Consider the following 27,156-nt stretch of genomic DNA (forward strand, 5'->3'; position numbering starts at 1 on the left):
ACAGAGTTGATCCAGAGGAAGGCAAAAGTTATTACCATTTAAAGAGATACATGTCAAATTTTTAAAAAAGAGCCTGGTCATAGAGGTAAAAAAAAATGGGTCGGTCCTTAAGGGGTTAATTGAATTCCAATTAAACGAAATTTGTAAAACAAGAATTACATACATGGTTACATGACTTGACTTTTAGTATCTTGTAAAATTCACATCATCAGCCTTTTTTTTCAAGTTAGTTTAGGAATAACATTGCCATTGTGTGACTTAGGGCACTCTTGACAAACCCTAGAGCTTTAACAACCATACTAGTTACCTTACAAAACTCTTATGTCACTGCAGCACTAGAAATACAGTTTAATTGCTTTGCCCTACTTCTCACAACTTTTAAAGAAGTTGTTTATGTTACAAATCCCCCCCCCCATCCACTCCATCTCTCATTTTCAAAGATCTGTCCTGTCTTGTATTGTACAGACAACAAACCACTTACAGTGGGGCAAAAAGGTATTTAGTCAACCACCAATTGTGCAAGTCCTCCCACATAAAAATATGAGAGAGGCCTGTAATTTTCATCAAAATTATAACTCAACTATGAGAGACAGAATGAGATAAATAAATACATAAAATCACATTGTCTGATTTCTAAAGAATTTATTTGCAAATTATGGTGGAAACATGGCGGTAAATGTTGGCACCCCTGAAATCTTACTAGAAAATGAAGTATTTTTCACAGAAAAGGATTCCAGTAACACATGTTTTCCGATACACATGTTTATTCCCTTTGTGTGTATTGGAACTAAACCAAATAAGTGAGGAAAAAAAGCTAATTGGACATAATGTCACACCAAACTCCAAAAATGGGCTGGACAAAATAATTGGCAGTCTTTCAAAATTGTGGATAAATAAGATTGTTTCAAGCATGTGATGCTCCTTTAAACTCACCTGGTGCCAGTAGCAGGTGTGGGCAATATAAAAATAACACTTGAAAGCAGATAAAAAGAAGAGAAGTTCACTTAGTATTTGCATTGTGTGTTTGGTGTGCCACACTAAACATGGACAACAGAAAGAGGAGAAGAGAACTGTTTAAGGACTTGAGAACCAAAATTGTGGAAAAATGTCAACAATCTCAAGGTTACAAGTCCACCTCCAGAGATCTAGATTTGTCTTTGTCCACAGTGCGCAACATTATCAAGAATGTTGCAACCCATGGCACTGCAGCTAATCTCCCTGGGCGTGGACGGAAGAGAAAAATTGATGAAAGGTGTCAACACAGGATAGACCAGATGGTGGATAAGCAGCCCCAAACAAGTTTCATAGATATTCAAGCTGTTCTGCACGCTCAGGGAACATCTGTGTCAGCGCGAACTATCTGTTGACATTTAAATTAAATGAAATGCAGGAGACCCAGAGAACCCCACTTCTGACAAAGAGACATGTAAAAGCATGACCATATTTTGCCAAAATGAACTTGAATAAGCCAAAATCCTTCTGGGAAAACATCTTGTGGACAAATTAGACCAAGAGGCCTACAAAGAAAAGAACACAGTACCTACAGTGAAATATGGTGGAGGTTCAATTATGTTTTGGGGTGGTTTTGCTGCCTCTGGCACTGGGTGCCTTGAATGTGTGCCAGGCATCATGAAATCTGAGGATTACAAACAGATTTTGGGTCGCACTGTACAGCCTAGAAAGCTGGGTTTGCATCCGAGATCTTGGGTCTTCCAGCAGGACAATGACCCCAAATATACGTCAAAAAGCACCCAGAAATGGATGGCAACAAAGTCCTAGAGAGTTCTGAAGTGGCCAGCAATGAGTCCAGATCTAAATCCCATTGAACACCTGTGGAGAGATCTTAAAATAGCTGTTGGGAAAAGGTTCCCTTCCAATAAGAGAGACCTGGAGCAGTTTGCAAAGGAAGAGGGGTCCAACATTCCGGCTGAGAGGTGTAAGAAGCTTATTGATGGTTATAGGAAGCGGCTAATTTCAGTTATTTTTTCTAAAGGGTTTGCAACCAAATATTAAGTTAAGGGTGCCAATAATTTTGTACAGCCCATTTTAGGAGTTTGGTGTGACATTATATTATGTCCAATTAGGGGTGCCAACATTTACGGCCATAACTGTATTTGGTCACCTACAAACAAGCAAGATTTCTGTCTCTCACAGACCTGTAACTTCTTTTTTAAGAGTTTCCTCTGTCCTTCACTCGTTACCTGTATAAATGGAACCTGTTTGAACATGTTATCAGTATAAAACCTCAAACAGTCACACTCCAAACTCCACTATGGCCAAGACCAAAGAGCTGTCGAAGGGCAGCAGAAACAAAATTGTAGTCCTGCACCAGGCTGGGAAAACTGAATCTGCAATAAGCAAGCAGCTTGGTGTGAATAAATCAACTGTGGGAGTAATTATTAGTGTGACATCTTACCCTCTGGACACACATCCTGGCCATGAGTGCACTGTCCCCTCTCCTTCTCTGGCCGGCGGGGCTGGGATTCGCACTGCAGTCTCCTAGGGCAAGCGTGCGCCGGAGCTCTCAGATTTAAAGGGCCAGTGCGCCCGTAATTATGTTTGCACCTGCGCATTCATTATAAGTGTCTGCACCTCCCCCCACTCTCTGCCGGATCTTTGTTTGCCTTTGCACCTGAGAGAAATCTTATTCTGTGATTCCTTGCCATGTACCAGACCTTGCATTCTGTGACCTGATCATGTTCCTTGCCACCTGCCTATTAACCTTCTGCTACCCTACTGACTATGCTCCTGTGCCGCCTGCCAAGACCTTCCGCAAGCCTCACTTTGTCTTGTCTCATCCCTTCAGTACCACGGTATACCTCAGCCGCCTGTATGGTCGAGTCGTGCCAGGGGTAGCAACCTGGGTGCCACCTGCCGCAGCAAGTCCATCCCGCTTTGCGGCGGGCTCTGGTGAAAACCAGCAGCACCTTAGACTCTGATCCCTGGCACAGCCTGCGTCATCTGCCACACAGGTCCAGGGGATCCACTACGTCTCCAGCTCCAGGCCATCAGGGTATTGTGGATCTACTACCTAGTTCCAGTCGACTGCGGTGAGTCTGAAGGTAAGATCCGGCCATGGAACCCGCTGAGGTACCTCTGCCAGAGGTTTCAGACCTTCCTTCCATTGTGGTCCATCAGTCGCAACAGTTGGCCCATCAGGCGCAACAACTAAATAGACTGTCCGCCATGATGCAGCAACTTCTGACCATGCAACAGCAACCGCAACCTGCAGTTACCTCCGGATCAAAGCTTCGCCTTTCCCTTCCCACGAAGTTTGATGGAGATCCTAAGTTGTGTTGAGGCTTTGTGACTCAGTGCTCCATTCACCTGGAGCTCATGGCAGATCTGTTCCCATCCGAATGTGCACAGGTGGCGTTTGTGGTCAGTCTCTTGTCTGGAAAGGCCCTGGCCTGGGCTATTCCTCTCTGGGATCTCAGAGTTTGTTGAGTTCTGCAGAGTTTTTGAAGAAGCCGCACGTGCCTCCTCTGCCGAGACAGCTCTTCCTAACCTAAGACAAGGGATTTCCTCCGTGGGTGACTATGCTGTCCAGTTTCGCACCCTTGCTTCAGAATTGTCATGGAACGACGAAGCCTTATGTTCTACTTTCAAAAAAGGACTGTCCAGCAGAATAAAGGACGATCTTGCTGCTCAAGATCATCTGTGTAACCTGTGTGAACTCATCCATTTAGCCATACGTATTGACGTGCGTTTTTCCGAAAGACAGGAGGAACTTCGTAATAATATAGAACCAACCCAAACATGGTGTTATCCTCGTTTGGCACCCGTGTTTATACGTCCACCTCTTCAGTCTTCAGTGCCTCCTGCTGCAGAGGCTATGCAAGTGGATCCTACTCGCCTAACCCAGCAGGAGAGATCCCGACGACGCAATATGAATTTGTGCCTACACTGTGCCAGTCCGGAGACTGTTCTTCCTGTCCACAAGCATCCGGGAAACGCTTGCACTTTGGCCACGTAGGAGAGGCGTCCCAGGGTGTGAATACTACCTCTCCTCGTTTGTGTCTCTTTGTTCAAGTCCACATTTCTGTTCAGATTTCATTTTTCGCTACTGCATTCTTGGACTCAGGTTCCGCTGGCAACTTCATTGATGCCTCTCTCGTGCATGAATATCGTCTTCCTGTGAATTGCCTTGTCAAGCCCCTGTTCATCTCTTCTGTCAATGGACAAAGTCTGGACTGTAAAGTGCTATACCACACTGAGTCTCTTCTCATGCAGGTGGGAGTCTCGCATAAGGAAAGGATTGAATTCTATGCACTTCCTCATTGTACTTCACAGATACTTCTCGGTCTTCCTTGGCTCCAAAGCCATTCCTCACCCTCATTGGCCTCACCCTACAGGTCTTCGGGCTATACAATGTTTCCGGGGATTTGCCAACTATTACCGTCAGTTCATCCCACATTTCTCTTCTGTGGTCGCTCCCATTGTAGCTCTCACCAGAAAGACCTTTTGCCTTGGAGGTTGATGCTTCGTCTGTAGGAGCCGGTGCCATTCTCACCCAGAAAAACTCCAAGGGTAAAACTAACCTGCGGATTCTTTTCTAAAACCTTCTTGCCTGCAGAAAGGAACTACTCCATCGGAGATCGAGAACTGCTTGCTATCAAACTCGCCTTAGAGGAATGGCAACATTTGTTAGAAGGATCTCCTCATCCGATCAGTATCTACTCGGACCATAAGAATCTCTTGTACCTTCAGTCAGCTCAGCGTTTGAACCCTCGACAGGCAAGGTGGTCATTGTTCTTTTTCAGGTTTAATTTTTTCATTAATTTCCGTCCAGCTAACAAGAATATCAGAGCTGATGCCCTTTCCAGATCCTTGAAATGGGGTCATTCGTCTTTGTTGACTGGTCATCCTGAAGTACATAAGACGTTTCTTTTAGTCTCCCGACGTTACTGGTGGCCGAATCTGGAACATGATGTCTCCGAATTTGTACGTTCCTGTGTCACCTGTGCTCGTGACAAGCCCCTTGACAGAGACCCGCAGGACTCTTGCAGCAGTTGCCCATTCCTGAGACTCCATGGACTCACATTGCTGTGGATTTCATTACCGATCTTCCGCCATCTCATAATAACACAGTCATCTGGGTTATGGTTGATCAGTTTTCTAAAATGGCTCATTTTATCCCACTTCCTGGACTCCCATAACCCACACAACTGGCGAAGCACTTCTTGCTCCATATCTTCCGTCTACATGGCCTTCCAGAAAATATTGTCTCAGATAGCGGAGATCAGTTTGTGTCCAAATTCTGGCGAGCTCTCTGTTCCTGCCTTGACATCAGCTTGGATTTCTCCTCTGCCAGTCCAATGGCCAGGTGGAGAGGGTAAATCTAATTTTAGAGACTTATTTACGTCATTTTGTTTCAGCTCGTCAGGACGACTGGATTGATCTTCTTCCCTGGGCGAAATTTTCCTACAAACATAAAGATTAAGCAAACCACAAGGACAATTTTGTATTGTTTTTGGTCATCATCTCCGGTCTCCTCTTCCTGTCCCAGTTTCTTAAAGGGTCCCAGCTGTAGACGAACTTGTCCGGGATTTCTCCTCCATTTAGCGACAGACTCGGCAGTCTTTATCTCTGGCCTCCTCCCATATGAAAACCCAGGCAAACAAGAAAAGAAGATCTCCTCCATCCTTCTCTCCTGGTGATAAAGTGTGGTTATCTTCTAAATACATTCGCTTCAAAATTAGTTGCAAATTAGGTCTTCATTTCCTGGGTCCGTTTGAGGTCTTACAAAAAATGTATCCTATTTCATACAAACTCTGTTTACCTCCTTCTCTATGCATTCCTAACTCCTTTCACGTATATCTCCTCAAGCCTCCAGTTATCAATCCTTACTCTCAAAGAAGAAACACCGCTCCCACTCCTGTCTCCGGTTCCTCTAATATTTTTCAAGTTAAAGAGATCTTGGCCTCGAAAATGGTACGTGGCAGGAATTTTTTTTTTTGTAAATTTTAGGGGATTTGGTCCTGAGGAGAGATCTTGGGAGCCTGAGGAAAACATCTTGGATCGTGGTCTCCTCAAACATTTTCTCAGCCAAGGGGGTGACCAAAGAGGGGGGGTACTGTGACATCTTGCGTTCTGGCCGCACATTCTGGCCATGGGCGCACTGTCCCCTCTCCTTCTCTGGCCGGCAGGGCTGGCATTCGCAGTGCGGGATGCGCCCGCATGCGAACCCCAGCCCGTCACTCACCTCTGTCCCCTGCTCCGTCGCGCATCTGGGACAGCTGCCAAGGTGCAGAGCCTGGAGGCGCAGAACACATTAAGTCTCATGCAGCAGAAACATGTAAAGCTAGAAGGGGACATGAAGGTCCTAAAAGAAAGCAGAGACCAAGTTGTAGCAGAACTGGCTAAAGAGAGGTTAAAAGTGTCTCAGATGGAAACTACGGCCAAAGCTACAGCTGTCTGTGTTGAAGAAGAAAGACTGCTTATGGGGCAAAAGATGCTAGAGAAGGATATGCTTACTCTAAAAGTGGCGAAATCTGAGCAATGGACTCAAGAAATAGAAGAGTCTGAAAACCATGAGAAGTCATATGAATAGTCCTCTGAAGCTGAGACTGAGGAAAAACTCTATGAGAGGTCCTCTGAAGCTGCAGAGATATTTCATGGTGAAAATGCTGAGGCAGAAAAAAACAGAGATAACTGCAGAAGCTGCAGGTAAAGTCAGTGACACTTCTGAAGGTGCAGGTGAAGAGAGGCCTAAAGGAGCCAAGAGTTCTCAGCCTGCAGATGAGCCTGTGAAGGTTGGTGTCCCTAAAGAAAAGGCTAATGAGAAAGCAGAGTCCTTACAATTTGGACACTGTGATAGAAGACAGGGTCGTGGTAGAAACCCTGAGAGACGCTGGATTTGTTCCAGAAAACTCCGGAAGAAAGTCCGGAGAAGTAAAATCTGAAGAAGAGTCCTTCTCAAGGAGAAGATGGACAGGTAAATTAAAGGGAAGCCTCCTGAAATTGTGAAGAATGTCTTTGAAGTCCAGCAAATAGGTGATACAGGCTTTGTTGGCCACCAGCAAAGATCGGTCGGTGGTCATACCGTTCACAGAGGAAGACAAAGGCCTGGAGAATCTGCCTTGCCTGCATCCAGTGTCCAGTGCACTGCGCAGACCAAGATGAAGAACCTTGTATTGGAAAGGCGTGACATGAATGGAGCCTTCTATAAGGGGTTTGTCAAAGGTGACCAAAAGTCTTGTGCTCGGTGGCTGGTGAAAGTGTGAATGAAAGAAGGGTGCACCATTGAAGTGGTGCATATAGCATCTGCTGAAGAAGTAAGCCAAGTGCTTCAAAACCTGTTGGATGAAGTTGGTCAAGTAAAAGGAAAGGCAGTTGTACACTATCTCTTGAAGTCAAGTGCTCCTTCCCGGCGGTCTAAGCAGAGGGGGGCAATCAAAGGGTGTTTTTCCAAGACCTTTATCCTAGGTGAGCTAGCATAGACACCCATCAGGTGCATAATTAATGAGGCCAGCAGAAGTGAGGAAAGTCTGCATATAAGGAAAGGAAACAGAATAGTCTGGGCTCTCCCCAGAAGACAACAAGGTGGCTGTATAGGAGGGAGCACACAGCCTTGCAAGGAGCACACAGTCAGGTGCTGTGAGTGACCCACACCAGTGAAGTGGACAGACAAGGGGTACACACAGCAAGAGGCTGACAATGCTGTGTGTGAACAGTGAGTAAAGGTTGCAGGAAACTTGTGTTTTAAGCTGGTGGAGACTAGCTTACCAGTGGATAGAGAGGAAGTTACTAATGTGTAGACAGTGGCTAGACAGCCTAGGATTCTGTTTGCTCCTGTGTTATATTTTTGTTTATACTGCAACCTGTCTAATAAAGCTGACGAGGAGCCAGACTTGCATAAAGAACTGTTGTTTGTCTGCTGAATGAAGTAGTGAACATGTCCTGTGGCTGTGTCAAGGACGATCCCAGAGCTAACCCCAGGGTGAAATCCCTACAACTCTTAGTAATTGAGGGCCATTATGTTGTGAAATAAAAAAAAACTGATTATAAGGATAAGGATGGGATCCACTTGAATCTGCCACAAAATCTGCATGTAGCACACCATTTTTGTGCTGTATATTTGTGACAGGTCTGCATATAAAAATTCAGATTTTCTTTGAGTCACCCTAATGAATTTTATTCACTGGGGCAGCATGAAGTGTAAATGCTGCCTTTCAAAGTGGCAAGTGTGGTAAGCTGAGCACTGCACTCATTTCTTTCTGCTTGGCACCATGTGGCTGTCCTCCAAAAGCAAAGCATGCGGTATACAGAATCATAAAAATAGGCTTTCTGTAATTCCGTACATCATCTCCCTTGCTCTCTGAGGAGAACTGAGCAATGTTGAGCAGTAACATACAGGCAAAATGTTAAGCTGAGAGCATCTGCTTGTTTCTTTTAGCCATCCAGACCCCTACCAATCAAAACTTCTGAGATGGCACTATGACATATCAGAAATATACCTAAGGCAAAAAAATACATATGTTGGGAATATGTTAGTGGATTAAATAGCATAAAATTGCCTTTAGTAATTCATGCAGTACATAAAAACGGGTCAAAGGAGACCAAAATAAAATACATCCATAAACATGAGTGTACACGCAGACAACAGAAAAATAAAAAGAGAGCAATTGTGAGAAGCAGAAACTTGAAAAGGGAAAAGAAGAGCTCCAGTACAACTGCTTAACACCTTAAAGGGGTACTCCGATGCTCAGCGTTTGGAACAAACTGTTCCGAATTCTGGAGCCAGCACCAGGAGCTCGTGACATTGTAGCCCTGCCCCCTCATGACATCACGCCCACCCCCTAAATGCAAGTCTATGGGAGGAGGCATGACATCATGAGGGGGCGGGGCTGTGACATCACTGCTGGTGCCGGGTCCAGCGTTCGGAACAGTCTGACGCCCGGACATCATTAGTTCCTTACTTTGTCAGCAGATCCTCATCCTCTGTATGAAGACAATAATTATATAACCCTGCCAAATACTCCGGCACCTGAAAATTATTCTACCACACACTGTATCCCTTGAATATAAAACTACCATCCATCCACTGTACCCCTGAATATAAGACAGCAACACTGTACCTCCTGAATGTAATACAGCCACACACTGTACCCCCTGAATGTGTGGCAGAATCCCTACCCTGTACTTTCCCCACCCAGACCCCGAAGTCCCCCCAGACCCATCTTTCCCCTCCTCCTTCAGACCCCTAAGGGCCTGTTAAAACTGCGGTTATTCAGCCGGTGGAATGTTCACTTCCTGCAGGCGCTGCTGGCAATGCATTCTGTCTGAATTCTGCCCAAAGAACGAACATGCTTATGGTTGGGTGGACGTCCATTCCAATGGCAGAATTGCCCTGTAGTAATTCTGCAATGTGTACAGTGCATTAGTCTCCCATTGAAAACAATGGGACTTTGCTGCAAGAAGAATTTTGCTGGCGGAATGTCCACAGTTTGGATGAGCCCTAAGTCCTCCAGACCCATCTCTACCATCTTCCTTCAGACCCTTAAATCCCCCCAGACACATCTGCCTTCTCTAGACCCCTAAGTCCTTGTTTAGATCCCTCTGCTCTCCAGACCCCTAAGTCCCCCTTTAGACCTATAAGTCCCCCTCAGACTACACTGTTTCCTCCAAAGAGGAGGGGACAGAGGGGTCTGGGAGAAACACATCCTTCACACTCCTCTGTGCTCCCCCAGACCCCTCTTTCCCCTCCTCTTTCACACTCCTCTGCCCTCTGCCCCTGCTCCTCTGTCCCCACAGACCCCTCTGTCCCCCTCCTCCTGTACACTCCTTTGCCCCTTCCCAGACCCCTCTGCCCCCCACTCCTTTGCACTTTCCTGTACCTCCACAGACTCCTCCTTCTTCATAATCCTTTCACCCCCTGATACCTCTGTCTCACGCAGACCCTGTGTGCACTTCTTCTTTAAAATCCTTTGACCGCTCCCCCGTGGCACCCCCACCCTTCTGTTTCCCCCAGACCCCTTCTCCTTCGCACTATTTTATTTACATTCCCCAGACTCCCATCCAGACTCCCTCCCAATCACCTGCCCTTTTTACCTTATAAGAGGCTGCAGGTCATGGTGGGCAGCAGCAGTGAGTAGCTCTGAGCTTCCGTCCTGCTTGGATTGAACAGCCAGGGCAGGGACACGTCCGTGACATCAGAGGCGTGACGTAAAGTAGCAGTGTCCCTGCCCTGGTCTAATGAACTTGGGGCCAGTGGACCAGCCCCGAGAGAGGTCCCCTTGTGCGCGCCAGAGAAGGGGGCCTCGCAGAGGACAGTGTGGCTGCATTGTTTAAAAAAGTCTGGGGCCGGGGCAGGTGACATTCGGGGCACCTGTCTTAACATTTGGGGCATGGGCCCCAAACGTTTTGACCTAGTGATGCCCCTGATGTAAGGTACCTGTGCGTCCTGGTCCAGTTACCGGTGTTTAAAGCACACTCACAGGCTGAGCGTGCTTCAAACCCGGTGAGTACTGACTGCTTTCAGCAGCCAGGACCCATGGTTAATGCCGGGCATCACCGATCGGGCCGATGCCTGTCATTAACCCTTACCTGCCTCCTTGCCATCCGACCGGTGTTCCTCTGCTGTCTCCAGCCTCCACAGGCTGGAGCAGCAGAGCACCGATAACACTGCTCAATGCTGAGCCAAAGCTCAGCATTAAACAGTGTACGCAATCAAAAGATTGCATGGTATATCCCTCTATAGAGGCTCAAAAAAAAATTTCATTTGTGAAAAAAAAGTAAAAAAAATTTAATAAGCCCCATCCCTATTAAAAATTTGAATCACCCCGCCCCCTTTCCCATTTTTAAAATAAAAACGTAATAAAAAAAAACATAATCATATGTGGTAACGCCACGTGCATAATTGTCCTAACTATTAATATATAAGTTAAACCGGAAGATCGATGGTGTACATGTATAAAAATACCAAAGTTCAAAATTGCGCATTTTTGGTCAGTTCATATGTCATAAAAACTGTATAAAAAGTGATTAAAAAAAAAGTCCCATCGAAAATGGTACCAATAAAAACTACCAATAAAAAGTTATAGGTGTCAGAAGATGACAATTTTAAACATACAAATTTTGGTGCATGTAGTTAGGATTTTTTTTAAAGTAGTAAAATGAAAGAAAAAAAACTTTGTAACTGTGTGGACCTACAGAATAAAGAAAACATGTCCTTTTTACCGAAACAAGCACTGTGTAGAAATGGGAGCCCCCAAAAGTTGCAAAATGGCTTTTTTTTTTATTTCACCCTACTAATAATATTTTTTCCCCACAGATTTTGTTTTAAAATAGTTGAAGTTATTACAAAGTACAATTGGTGACACAAAAAAACAAGCCGTCATGTGGGTCTGTAGGTGCAAAATTGAAAGCATTTTGATTTTTAGAAGGGGAGGAGAAAAAAAAAGAAAGTGCAAAAACAAAAAATCACCTGATCCTTAAGGCCAAGATGGGCTTCGTCCTTAAGGGGTTGAATAAGTTTAAAAACACCAAAATTTATTAATCCGTGGCATATGACATGTGTCCGGCTCCTAATCATAGTGCTACGCTCAAAGCATAAAACATCATATGTACAAGGGAAAAAAAAGTAACAAGGATAAAAGCAGCTGCGTAATAACAAAGCTTTAATTAACTATTTACAAAGAGAACATGTAGGATATTAACGCAGTTACCTCCACGTTTGGGTGTTTGTAACATTTTAATACCCTTGTTTGTAAGGCCAGGTCTACACTACAAAGAATCTGTTAGCAGCAGCCTCCAATTGATTACAATGGGATTCTGCTGCTTATTTCAAGGTAGGAAGTTATGTAGCTAAACTTCTGACAAGGAATTTAATTTTACTGGAAGAATGAACATGTTCATTCATTTGGCAGAATCTGCTCTAAAAGCCCATTATCAGTAGGAATTTGAATTTTGGTGTTTTATTTTTGTGTCAGATTCTATACATAATGAGCGTTGATTCCTCAAATAACTCCGTCAGCGGAATTCGGGGTTAAATTTGCAATGGATTATGTCATAAAAAAAAAACTAGTCTCCGACGTTCAAAGTCCTATTAACAAGGATTTTTTCGGGCTTTTTTCCGATTGGAACATGTTCATTTTTTTTGTGGAATCCACAAACCTTCCATAGTGTGTACAGTTTAGCAAATCTAATTGATATGCAAGCTGCAAGCTGATTCTACTCGGAGCAGAAAGATCCATAATGTGCATGAACCCTTAGTCTAAGTTCCCACTTGGTATTTTTTCTGGCAGTTTTTGGAATACTGCCACTGCAGTTTTTGAGCCAAAGCCAGAAACGTAGGAATAGGACATATAAAGGAAGAACTTACACTTCTCCTCCCTTATGGATCCACTTCTGACTTATTACAGATAATATCGGTCTCAACAGAGTGCATCCTATCACTGTGTACCGAAGAAATAAATTTGATCTTCTGCATAAAGTTTCACAAGTTGCATCTTCTTAATCACACCCAACATCTAACATTGCTAGGAGATAACATAGAGCCAAGAGATTTAGCCCTCTTGGCCACACATCTCACAACATTTTGTAGTATGTCAAAAATAGAGATGAGCGAATTGAATCTGACAAAGTCGAATTCGTTCCAAATTTCATAAAAAATTCGATTTGGTCTGAATCCGAACTTCGACTCGATGCAAAATAACAAATTTCTTCATTAGTGACACCCCTTCAATCGTCCTGTATAATGTATAGATGCGAGCGGCTTTCTCCTGCGCTCGCATCTCTGCAAAAGATAGGACGATCACAGCGGGTGTCAGGAGTGACACTTGATGTGATCTGTCCTCAACTGTAGGTACTACTGCTCCCAACATGGAGCAAACTCTGCTCCATGCTGGGAGCTGTAGTACCTGCATTAATAGACAGATCGCAGCGAGTGTCACTTCTAACACCCAATGCGATTGTCCTGTATAATTTATAGATGCGGGCGGCCGGCCGCTCTTCTTTTGTCCCACTGTAGTATGAGTATATGCTGTATATATATACACGTATTATTCATAATTCCCACAGAGAGCTGTGAGAGGCTGGAACCATCTAGTGTTGCTCACGAATATTCGCAATGCAAATTTTATTTGCGAATATTGCATATTCGTGAATTTGCAAATATTCGTGAATATAGCACTATATATTCGTAATTACGAATATTCTTTTATTTTTTTCACAGTACACATCACAGTGATCATCCCTCTCTGCTTCCAGCTTGTGTGGTCTACAGAAGGCTCTAATACTACTTTGTGAGACTGGGGTGCTAATTTTTGCATATGCAAATTTTTGCTTATGTTGATTTTTGTATATGCTAATTTTTGCATATGCGAAAATTAACATACGCGAATTTTCATGTAAGCGAAAATAAAACGCAAATATTACGAATATGCGATTTTAGCGAATATATGACGAATATTCGTCCATATATTTGCGAAATATCGCAAATTCGAATATGGCCCATGCCGCTCAACACTAGAACCATCTGGCCAATCACAGCTCTCTGCGGGAAATATGAATAAGTGATGTGAATTCTATTCACATCACTGGCCACCTGAGTATAGTGAAGTGAAGCGAGCGCAGGAGAAAGCCGCTCCAACTCTGTAATAGAAAGGACAATCACACCGGGTGTCAGAAGTGGCACCTGCTGTGATCTATTAGTACAGGTACTACAGCTCCCATCGTTGAACAGTCATTTCCATGCTGGGAGTAATAGTACTACCTAAAAAATGTAAAATATAGACAAAAAAAGTGAACCACACATACACGCTTTATTAAACACAATATTTAAATATATTACTAATAAAAAAAATGAAAATAATTAATTATAAAAAATATATTATTTTTACATTTAAATGGCCCCTTTCTACATTTTTATTATTGTCGGCTATATTTTTAGGTCCCTGCTCGCCCACATAACTTGATTCCTGTTTAAAAATTAACATTAGAGATGAGCAAATCGAAGTTGACAAACCCGAATTTGTTTCGAATTTCATGAAATATTCAATTCGCGCAATCGCTTCATTAAACTCCATTTACTGTGGTACAGGCTCCAGGGCATCTAAAATGGCGGATCCACATGTCAGTACATGGGGCAAGGAACGCTGGGAAGGCAGGAAGGCAAGGCGAGAAGTCACCCCTGTGATGTCACAGCCCTATATATTCAGCAGCCATTTCATTCATCACACTGCATAGAGATAGGACAGATATCGCTGTGTTTGTTACACAGAAAGGTTTGTTGCAGCAACATTCCACCTCAGCCTTCTGTAGGACACAGAGCACAGCATTTTTGCTCAGAAATTAATCCTTACTGCAGCGATTAACCCCTCAGTCACGGAGAGAAATAAATTTTTCGGGAAAATCTGTGTCTTTGTTCCACAACAACTGGTCTGCTGGTTATACTAGTCTGTAGACGGTATAATACATACCCAGCAGTCCGTTCCTCATAGTATTTGAGAAAGAGTCTTTTTGCAATTTTTTTTGTGTACTATAGCGCATTTTTCTGCCCTCATAAGTGCATACCACATACCTACATCTAAGTGGTGTACTATTTTGTACCTGTTAATCCGTCAAGGGCCTAAATACTGTGAAAGGACAGCTAAAAGTAATCACCGTCTAGTGTTTTACTCCAATACGTTAATTAAGCATACTGTAGAGCATTTTTCTGCCCTCATAAGTGCATACCACATACCTACATCTAAGTAGTGTACTATTTTGGACCTGTTAATCTGTCAAGGGCCTACATACTGTGAAAGGACAGGCAAAAGTAATCACCGGCTGGTCTTGCACTCCAATACTTTTTTTAAGTGCACTGTAGCGCATTTTTCTGCCCTGTTTGTTCCACCACAAATGGTCTGCTGGTTAATCTAGTCTGCTGACGGTATAATACATACCCAACAGTGCATTCCTAATAGTCTGTGAAAGAGTGCAATTTTGTGTTTAGTACATAGCGACTGTGTGCTGTAGTACAGTTGTGTAGTGTTGGTGTTGTGCAAAAATATGTTTTTTCAGCGTACTGTAGCAAATTATTCTGCCCTCATATGTGCATACCACATACCTACTTCTAAGTAGTGTACTATTTTGAACCTGTTAATCTGTCAAGGGCCTAGATACTGTCAAAGTCAAGCCAAAAGTACTCACTGGCTGGTGTTGTACTCAGATACTTTTTTAAGTGACTGTAGTGCATTTTTCTGCCCTCATAAGTGCATACCACACGAAGTAGTGTACTTTTTTGTACCTGTTAATCTGTCAAGGACCTACATACTGTGACAGTCCAGGTAAAAGTAATCACCATCTGGTGTTTTACTCTAATACATTTTTAAAGTGTACTGTAGCACATTTTTCTGCCCTCTTTGTTCCACAACAAATGGTCTGCTGGTTATACTAGTCTGTAGACTAGTCTGTATACATCTAAGTATTGTACTATTTTGAACCTATTAATCTGTCAAGGGCCTAGATACTGTGAAAGTCCAGGCAAAAAGTATTCACCCGTTTATTTGCTTTTGTATTTTTCTGCTTAGGTGTGTATTCACACTAGTTTGTTCAGAGCAGTTTGCTATTCCACCTGGATAGGTAATAGTTAATGCTCTGAGTGAATGAGAACTCGAGTGGAGTTATTTAGCCAGAGTAATCCTGCATTTTGCGGCTGGTTTTTCTGTTATGGACCGACCGGGGAGACAGGGAGAGTGAGCCCTAATCTGATTCTTAAACATCTCTCCCTGCCTACTTGCCCACTCACCCTAAACTGTGAGTCGACAACTGGGAGCCGGTCCTTTTCTGCGCTAAAGTGCAGTGGCGTAAAAACAAATAAACATAGTCAGTCACAGGCCAGAAACAGAAACCTACTAGACAATTCAAATACTAAGAGGGCAGAATATAAACTCACAAACAGAACAGAATATAGTGAATTAACAAACACTTCACAAATTTTACATGGAGTCACATGTCACATGGCAGCACAATAACAGAGCCTGGAGGTGGCATCAGTATGAAGAGACCATATAGGGGCTGAATGACTGCCTGGAGTTTGTGGCAGCATGGGGAGACCATATAGTGTCTGAATGGCATATCCTGGAGGGGGCTGAAGCATGAGGAGACCATATAGTGTCTGAATGGCACAGCCTGAAGTTGGCAGAAGCATGAGGAGGCCATTGAAATTAAAGATTTTGAAATTGAAGATTTTGCAATTGAAATTGGAGGTTTTGAAATTGAAATTTCCCTACTCTGACTGATATACCTATTGCGTATATGAGGGGAGTACAATACGCTTCACTACGATTAAAACAGTATTTTTCTTGAACAGCAGTAGGTGTGTACTATTGTCTGTTCTTTCACAGTATAGAAACCCTTGACAGATTAACAGGTACAAAATAGTACACTACTTAGATGTAAGTATGTGGTATGCACTTATGAGGGCAGAAAAATGGGCTACAGTACACTTAAAAATACGTAATTTGTTCAGTACATAGCACTGAACAGTATTAGGATTAAATGATTGCAATAAATAGTCCCCTATAGGGACATAAAAAGTGTAAAATAAAGTTGAAAAATGTAAAAATTAAAAGAAAAAAAATATTAGAAAAATCCCCTCCCCCAATACAAATGAAACATATTTGTCATCGCCGCGTGCGTAAATGTCCGAACTATAAAAATATAATGTTAATGATACTGTATGATGAATGGCGTAAACGTAATAAATAAATAAAAAGTCCCCAAAAAGCTGCTTTTTAGTCAAATTTTATTCCCAAAAAAATTTTATAAAAAAATGACCTAAAAGTTTTATATATGCAAATTTTTGATTACTGATTTTGAACAAAAAGATTTTTTTTATGAGGTACAAAAATATAAAAGTATCTCACCATGGGTATCATTTTAATCGCATTGACCCACAGAATAAAGAACACATGTAATTTTACTGTAATGTGTACAGTGTGTAAACAAAACCCTACAAAATGTGCAAAATTGTGGTTTTCATTGAAATTTCCTCCTTAAAAATTTTTTTTTGTGGGTACACCATACTTTTTTGTGGTAAAATGAGAGGTTTCATTACAAAGTACAATTGGTCACTCAAAAAAGTGTTACGGATTTTAGAAGTCGAGGAGGAAAAAACGAAAAAGCAAAAATAAAATTGGCCTGGTCCTTAACGTTCAAATAGGCTTGGTCCTCAAGGGGTTACATTTAAATTTAAGATTTGGAAATTGAAATTTTAACTCCCATGTTTTATTGCCCCGGGCCCCGGCGTGTGGGTACAAAGGACCAAATTTTACAAGGAGTCACATGTCACATGGTAGCACAATGACAGAGCCTGGAGGTGGCATCAGTATGAGGAGACCATATAGTGGCTGAATGACTACATGGAGTTTGCGGCAGCATGGGGAGACCATATAGTGTCTGAATGGCCAGGCCTGTAGGTGGCTGAAGCATGAGGAGACCATATAGTGTCTGAATAGAACAGCCTGAAGTTGGCAGAAGCATGAGGAGACCATTGAAATTTAAGATTTAGAAATTTAAGAAATTTTGAAATTGAAATTGAAGATTTTGAAATTGAAGTTTCCCTACTCTGCCTGACATACTTATTGTGTATATGAGGGGAGTACAATACGCTCCACTACGATTAAAACTGTATTTTTCTAGAACAGCAGCAGGTGTGTTCTATTGGCTGTTCTTTCACAGTATATAAACCCTTGACAGATTAACAGGTACAAAATACTTAGATGTAGGTGTGTGGTATGCCCTTATGAGGGCAGAAAAATTGGCTACAGTACGCTTAAAAATAAGTATTTTTACCTGTGTCCCAGATTCTTCATCAGATGACAATATGAGTATTATGTGTTCCAGTGACATTAGTTCATAGGAGGAACAGAAAAACATGATACAACTTAATTCTGCAACTGAAGAACCTCAACAAAGAATGAACGACTTAAAGCCTACTGGAACTGAGGAACTTCAAAATGGTAAATCTACCACCTGGAGTAGTCAGTGAATTCCAACAGCCGGTGGTCAGTATCCACAGTTCCCTGTTTCTGCTAGTCCTTGGCAATATTCTTTTTATTACTGGTATTAACATGGCAATAATGCTGGGAGAGTAACTCAAGGATACCCACATGTTTCCTACAATACACAGTCAACCAATCCTTATAATCAGTCCTCTGCAAATTCCTATACTACAAACCAGCCTTACTCTGATTTCAATGGACAGATTCAAGCACAGATGCATTCAGTTTCTGGCTGTTTTGGTGCCAATTTGACATACAATTATGCAGATCCATCCTCTTTTTCAAATCAGAATCCAGTGCAAAATCAATACTCTTATAGTTCTACTGGAAATACAGACTGGCTATGGAGTTCTTGGCAATAATGAAGAAAACAAGACGAAAGATTAAACAAGATGAAAAGATTAAACTAGACAATGATCTCCGGATTCAATATCTGAATTTTTAATTGCAAAACATTTGCAGTTGACTACTTGCAGTAGTACTATTTATACCAATGACATTTGTAGTTTTTTGGCACATTTCTTAACTGTGCTAACTTTTTTGTATGCTTTTTTTAAAATATATTTTTCCATTTTTTATACAAGAGTTTTCCTCTGGGCACTTCCTTAAAGTGTCTATAACTATTTTATATATTTATTTGTTAGGAGTCACAATATATGATTGTGTTGTTTTGTAATTGTTGTTTACATTTGAAAGATTTTGTGATTTAAATAATTGTTATGTGTTTGCTGTCTTGTATTAGAAAACTGAATTGACACTTTTCAACTCTTAAGTGAAAAATGGAGTCAGCACCCTTATCATCAGTTAAGCAGTGATTAAAAAGTAAAATAGCTAGTTTAAGAAAACATGCCCTTTGAAAAAGTTTGGGGGGTTTGGTGTTCCCCATCAAGGGGGAAAAAATATGTATTTTTACACAACACCAGCAGTACACAACAGTGCTGCAGAACACAGTCGCTGTGTAATAAACCCAAAATTGCACTCTCACAGACTATTAGAAATGCTGGGTAAGTATTATACCGTCTACAGACTAGTATAACCAGCAGACCATTTGTTGTGGAAAAAAGAGAAAAGAAAAATGCGCTACGGGGCGCTTTAAAAATGTATTGGAGTAAAACACCAGACGGTAATTACTTTTAACTGGACTGTCACAGTATGTAGGCCCTTGACAGATTAACAGGTACAAAATAGTATACTACTTAGATGTAGGTATGTAGTATGCACTTATGAGGGCAGACAAATGCGCTACAGTACGCTTAAAATAGTATCTGTCATGGACAGACCGGGGGTACAGGGAGAGTGAGCCCTAAACTGACTTAAACATCTCTCCCTGCCTACTTGCCCACTCACCCTAAACGGTGAGTCAACAACTGGGAGCCGGTCCCTTCCTGCGCTAAAGTGCAGTGGCATAAAAACAAATAAACATAGTCGGTCACAGGCCGGAAACAGAAACCTACTAGACAATACAAATACTAAGAGGGCAGAATATAAACTCACAAACAGAACAGAATATAGTGAATTAACAAACAGTTCACTAAAGCAGATATCAGATAAACGGCAGACATAATAAAATGAACAAGACTAGCCATGATAGGAATATACAGCAGAATCCAGGAGATGAAGGTGATATCGGAAGAACTGAGAGCCAAGACACTAAACTCAACAGGTAAGTAACCAAGAACTATAACAAGAAGGTACAAGTACACAGGACAAAGGATCGGATCAAACAAACAGGATATAAATATAGGACACTGTTCACACTGGGACAAAGAGCATACAAACTAGACCCGGATGAGTCTGAATAGACTCCAGAATACCGAACAAGAATATAACATGCAGAGCACAGGTTACAAACTAGACTCAGACACAGTGTGAACACCGTCAAAGCTGAACAGACATTATACTAAAACTGACTAAACTAAAACAGACTAAAATACAAGGGACATGCTATATAACCATGGCTAAAAAAAACAAGATAAATTGGAAAAATAAATACAAGGTGCATGCTCACGCAGACTTGGAAGTGTATTGCACAAGCAGACATAGTAGTAATGCACTCAATAACCAGCCGCAAAATGCAGGATTACTCTTGCTAAATAACTTCACCCGAGTTCTCATTCGCTCAGAGCATTAACTATTCCCTATCCAGGTGGAATAGCAAATTGCTCTGAACAAACTAGTGTGAATATACCCCTAAACAGAAAAATACAAAAACAAATAAACGGACATTACAGTACCCTCTCTTTAAAGAGGGGCCACCGGACCCTCTAAAAAACACAAGCATAAATACATATAAAAAAAAATGTTCACAAAAAATACCTGGGCACCCAGTTGGCTCCACGATTGCCACCTGGACGCAGATGCTTGGCTCAGGAATGGAGGAACGCCAAACTGCAGCAGACAGGCCGAAGGGGTCCTTGCATCAGGTCCACTTGAAAATGGAATCAGGAAATGACAATAGAGCAAGTGATATGGCTCTCAGTTCTTCCACTATCCCCTTCATCTCCTGGATATTGCTGTATACTCCTATCAATATGTTTTTTCCTCCTCAACTTCTAAAATCCATAACACGTATATATTTCCATCTACAGACCCATTTAAGGGCTTGTTTTTTGCGTGACCAATTGTAATTTGTAATGAAACCTCTCATTTTACCATAAAAAGTATGGTGAACCCCAAACATTTTTTTAAAGGAGGAAATTTAAATGAAAACCACAATTTTGCACATTTTGGAGGGTTTCGTTTTCACACTGTTTACTTTATGGTAAAAATGACATGTGTTCTTTATTCTGTTTGTCAATGCGATTAATCCCTTAAGGACATAGCGTTTTTCCACTTTAGTCTTTTCCTCCTTACCTTTTACAAATAATAGCCCTTTTAATTTTGCACCTAAAAATCCATATGATGGCTTATTTTTTGCACCACCAATTTTACTTTGTAATAACATCAGTCATTTTACCCAAAATTCTACGGTGAAACGGAAAAGGAAAATCTTTAATTTAAAAATCTTTAATTTCAATGGTCTCCGAATGCTTCAGCCTAACTCCTGGCTGTGCCATTCAGACACTTTATGGTCTCCTCATGCTTCAGCTACCTCCAGGCTGTGCCATTCAGACACTAAATGGTCTCCTCATGCTTCAGCCAACTCCAGACTGTGCCATTCAGACACTTTATGGTCTCTTCATGCTTCAGCCACCTCCAGGCTGTGCCATTCCGCCACTATATTTTATCCTCGTGCTTCAGTCACCTCCAGGCTGTGCCATTCAGACACTATATGGTCTCCTCATGCATCAGCTAACTCAAGGCTGTGCCATTCAGCCACTATGTGGTCTCCTCATACTGATGCCACTTCCAGGCTCTGTCATTGTACTGTCATGTGACATGTGACTCCTTGTTCAATTTGGTCCTTTGTACCCACACGCCAGGGCTCGGAACCCTAAAACTTGAGAGTTAAAATTTCAATTTCAAAATCCTCAATTTCAATTTCAAAATCTCAAATTTCAATTTCAAAATCTTAAATTTCAATTGTCTCCTTATGCTTCTGCCAACTCCAGGCTGTGCCATTCAGCCACTATAGGGTCTCCTTATGATTCAGCCACCTCCAGGCTGTGTCATTGAGCCAATATCTGGTTTACTGATGATGCTTGGCCTGGGCCTAAGATTTTTTATAAAGATAGATGTGTAGATCAGCCCCGAAGCCAACGGAATCGAGCACGGAAAGGGAACAGACTATTCCCAACTTGAATACACAAATATGAAGGAATTCCAGCTCGTTTCTAGATCTAATAACCATCATTATTCACATGAAATTACATGGATCACAGGTACAGCACAGGATGTGACTTGTTTCGGCCAGGTGCTGGCCTTACACATACACTGATAACACACTTTAAGAATCATATATATGGACATGAGAAGAGACTAAATGAACAACAGGTGTGTGGCCTAGGAATGTCAAGTTAACTCTCTCATGTCCATTCACAAGAGATATTGATATACAGTGGGGATCAAAAATTTGGGCACCCCTGGTAAAAATTTGTATTAATGTGCATAAAGAAGCCAAGGAAAGATGGAAAAATCTCCAAAAGGCATCAAATTACAGATTAGACATTCTTATATGTCAACAATAGTTTGATTTTATTTCCATCATTTACACTTTCAAAATAACAGAAAACAAAATAATGGCATCTGCAAAAGTTTCGGCACCCTGCAGAGTTAATCTCTTGTACTGCCCCCTTTGGCAAGTATCACAGCTTGTAAACGCTTTTTGTAGCCAGCCAAGTCTTTCAATTCTTGTTTGAGGTATCTTTGCCCATTCTTCCTGACAAAAGTCTTCCAGTTCTTTGAGATCTCTGGGCTGTCTGTCACGCACTGCTCTTTTAAGGTTTATCAATAGATTTTCAATTATGTTGAGGTCAGGAGATTGTGAAGGCCATGGCAAAACCTTCAGTTTATGCCACTTGATGTAATCCCCCATGGATTTCGAGGTGTGGTTAGGATCATTATCCATTTGTAGAAGCCATCCTCTCTTCAACTTTAGCTTTTTCACAGATAACATCAAGTTAGCATCCAAAATTTGTTGAAATGTTATTGAATCAATTTTTCCTTCTACTCATGATTTGTTCCCTGTGCCACTGGCTGCAATACAACCCCAAAGCATGATTGATCCACCCCCATGCTTAAGAGTTGGACAGAGGTTCTTTTCATTAAATTCTGTTCCCCTTCTTCTCCAAACGTATCTTTGCTCATTCCAGCCAAAAAGTTCAATTTTAACCTCATCGGTCCACAGTTTTTTTGTAGTGAGGACGTAGAAGAGGTTTTCTTCTGATGACTCTTCCATGAAGACCATATTTGTACAAGTATCTCTTTATAGTGGAATAGTGTACCACAACTCCAGTGTTTGCCAGATCTTTCTGGAGGGATTGTGCAGTCAAACGTGGGTTTTGAATTGTTTTTCTCACAATCCTGCGAGCCGTTCTGTCTGATATTTTCTTGGTCTTCCAGATCTTGCTTTAACTTCCACTGTTCCTGATGACTGCCATTTCTTAATTAATACCGAACAGAGGATATTGAATTCTCAAAATGTTTTGCTATCTTCTTATAGCCTTCTCCAGCTTTGTGAGCGTCAACTATTTTCAGTTTCAAATTTCTAGACAACTGCTTAGAAGAACCCATGGTGCTGATTGTTGGGGCAAAGTCAGATGAGTCTGGGCATTTAAAACCTTTGAGATTAACATCACCTGGTCTTCCCAGATGATGATTGAGAACATTCCATGACACTGGCAGGTCTCAGCTTTGGAAAGGGGGCAGTGCATGCTATAAATTCTGCAGGGTGCCCAAACTTTTGCAGACACCATTTTTTTGTTTTCTGTTATTTTGAAAGTGTAAATGATGGAAATAAAATCTAACTTTTGTTGACATATTATAAGAATGTCTAATCTGTAATTTGATGCCTTTTGGAGATTTTTTTCATCTTTCCTCGGCTTCTTTATGCACATTAATACAACATTTTACCAGGGGTGCCCAAACTTTTGATCCCCACGGTACAAATCACATACAATTAAAATATACAACATTACTCATATACCATCAAAAAAGCAACAACAGATACATATATGAAATAAAAATAATTGGTGAATTCAAACATAAAAATTCACAAAGGACAAAAAACCTTAAGTATAAGTATGTGTAAGGATGACACCCATAGATTTCTGGAACAAATAATATGAATGAATCGGTATATTAGAAAGTGGGTTGTCAAACAACACAACTCTGATATCTGTATTTATGCAATGAAACATGCGTTCCATAACAAATTACTGAAGGCAGGATGGAAATGTCAGCCAAATCTCCAATAGTCACTAATTTTGCTAAATAAACACATATAAGGTGAACAATGACTTATGGGATATTTGTCAAATCTGCATCCCACGCTACCCTCAATAACCTGAAGAAAAAAGGAACACATATAGACTACAAAAAAGCCCAAAATATTACATTAGTCAGGAAAAAACTAGTGCATATGTCAGTTCTATTTTATAGTAAAAACCTCACATAGCTGCTGATGTGGCCAAAATTAGCTGAAAGAATAGCTATAAAAAGCGCAAATCCTATATATCATTTTAATCTTAACATATACTGTATATATCCTACGATTATCATAGATATTAAATATTATACATGCAGATCCATCCAATTTAAAATATAATCATATATTGTAACCATCTATATTTATTAAAATAAGGTGGGACTTATTTAAAGGATTACATTTATTATATTAATTATTTGGTCCTTTTTACACACATGCCGGGGCCCGGAACGCTAAAAATTTAGAGTTAAAATTTCAATTTCAAAGAAATGTCTACTGACTGATGCCTTGAGCGTGTGCCCTTACATATGATGTCAGTCTGTCCGATGTTGGGGTTCTCACCAGTGCACCGTGCTGAAAGGTTAGTCCTCTTTATTGTCTCTCTCTCTCTGCCTGTGTTTTTCTGTCTCCTTCCAAATCCTCCTGTCTTCCTTCCGGTCTACCAGGGAGCCTTCTCCCTTTCTCATTTATTCTTGCTCTTCTCTTTTTCTTGTAGGAACACTTATGCCAGACTAGGTGCTGATATTTTATTGTCTGCCATGTATGTCTAAGTGTTTATTGCTGTCATGTTGGTGTCCTAAAAGACTAGTGTTACTGCTCCTAATATGACTTATTTGCCATATTACCTGTTTATTTCTTTTGGGCGCATGTGCACCACATATTTTGGCCCCTTGGTCACTTGGACATCTACTACTTTGTATGTTTAAAATCTTTAATAAACTTTACTATTGAAAAAAAAATTTCAATTTCAAAATCCTAAATTTCAATTTCAAAATATCAAATTTCAATTTCAAAACCTTACATTTCAATGGTCTCCTTATTCTTCTGCCAACTCCAGTCCAAGCCATTCACCTACGATAGGGTTTCCTCATGATTCAGCCACCTCAAGGCTGTGTCATGCAGCCAATATCTGGTTTACTGATGCTGCTGGGCCTGGGCCTAAGGATTTTTATGTTAGCACTAGCTGCCATACATCTTCAATTTAAATTTAAAAATTAATCTTTTAATCTTAGGTATTGGGAGGCCATATTGTCTCCTCATGCTGCCAAGACCTCCAGGCTGTGTCATTCAGCAACTATATGGTCTCCTCATGCTGCCAACACCTCCACACTGCATCATTCAGCCACTATATTGTCTCCTCATGCTGCCAACAACTCCACACTGTCATTTAGCCACTATATGGTCTCCTCATGCTTCAGCCATATCCAAGCTGTGTCATTCTGCCAGAGAGAGGAATGCCGCGAGCGCTCCGGGGAGGAGCAGGGACCCGGAGCGCTCGGCGTAACAATATAGTGTCTGACTGGAACAGTCAGGGGGTTGCTGAAGCATGAGGAGACCATATATTGTTTGAATGGCAAAGCCCGGAGGTGTTGGCAGCATGGGGAGACCATATATTGAGCGGCATAGGCCATATTCGAATTCGCGAATATTCGCGAATATATGGACGAATATTCGTCATATATTCGGGAATATTCGCATATTCGTTATATTCTCGTTTTATTTTCGCATATGCGAATATACGCGTATGCGAAAATTAACATGCGAATATTAGCATATACAAAATAAGCATACGCGGAAATTTGCATATGCGAAAATTAGCATATGCTAATTTTCGCATATGCGAATTTTTGCACGCCAGTCTCACACAATAGTATTACAGCCTTCTTTACACCACACAAGCTGGAAGCAGAGAGGGGTGATCACTGTGATGTGTACTGTGAAGAAAAAAAAAAACGAATATTCGTAATTACGAATATATAGCGCTATATTCGCGAAATTCGCGAATTCGCGAATATGCGATATTCGCGAATAATATTCGAATTGCGAATATTCGCGAGCAACACTAGTAGCAGCATGAGGAGACCATATAGTGGCTGATTGACACAGGTTCGATGTGACTGAAGCATGAGGAGACCATATGGTGGCTGAATGACACAGCGTGGAGGTTTTAGCAGTATGAGGAGACCATATAGTTTCTGAATGACACAGCCTGGAGCTGGTAGCAGCATGAGTAGACACTAGGGCTTCACAATCCCCAAGATTAAAAGATGAAATTTGAAATTGAGGACCGGGAAGGAGAGGACGGCACACAACAGGTAGGCGGTAAAACAATTATCCTTTATTCGGAGCAAAGTGTCACAACATGCAGGTTAAAAGCCCGTATGCCAGCAGGAGGTTATAGCCATTTTACGCCAGTAAGGCGTTTCTTCAGACCACTCCTACCTCACCTGTCAGGGCGGTTATATACTCACACGCCCGTGACGTAGGTGAGGTGAGGCGTTTACAAAAGACAGTGATTTAAAAACAACTTAAAAACACATACAATCTAATAGTAAACTATTAATGCTAAATGTAACTACTAATCGGAGTTGCAAAAAGTATAAGTATACAACAGAGTACATTAAATGAATACGCTAAGGTCCAACCTGTCATTCATTCCAAGCTCCCCTTCTGCGTTGGTACAGAGGATCCACTTAGCCTCCCGCTGCAACAGGTATTTACTTTTTTCTAACCCTTCCACTAATTTAACCCGTTCTATCCAAAAAAAACGCAGACACTTTGGGTCACCATTATGTGTATCCCAGACGTGGTTAATTAGACGGGGGGAACCTTTTCGGGTTTTAAGGGAATGAATGTGCTCCCTAAACCGTACGTTGAGGGGGCGGATGGGACACTCTATGTAAAATCTGTGGCACTGGCATTTAATGTCGTACACCACAAAAGATGTTCTGCAGCAGAATGGATCTTTGAATTGTACAGTTACTCCTCCTAGTGTTAAATGTTTATCAGTGCAGATGTAATTACACCAGTTGCATGTACCGCAACGGTGGTTACCATGGGAGATGGAGCTAGGTAACCAATTTTGTGCATTTTTCTCTGTAAACTTGTTTTTTACTAGAACGTCCCTGAGATTTTTCCCTCTTTTAAACGTTATAAGGGGCCTATTTTTTGTAAATGGTGCTAGTTCGGAATCACCTTGTAACATAAACCAATTATTCAGAATAGATTTTTTAATCTCTGAAGCTACTGGACTGAATTGAAATGCAAACGAAAATCTATTGTCCTCTTTGGACTCTTGTA

Source organism: Hyla sarda, chromosome 4 (assembly GCF_029499605.1).
Source record: "Hyla sarda isolate aHylSar1 chromosome 4, aHylSar1.hap1, whole genome shotgun sequence".
In the NCBI taxonomy this organism is placed as follows: domain Eukaryota; kingdom Metazoa; phylum Chordata; class Amphibia; order Anura; family Hylidae; genus Hyla; species Hyla sarda.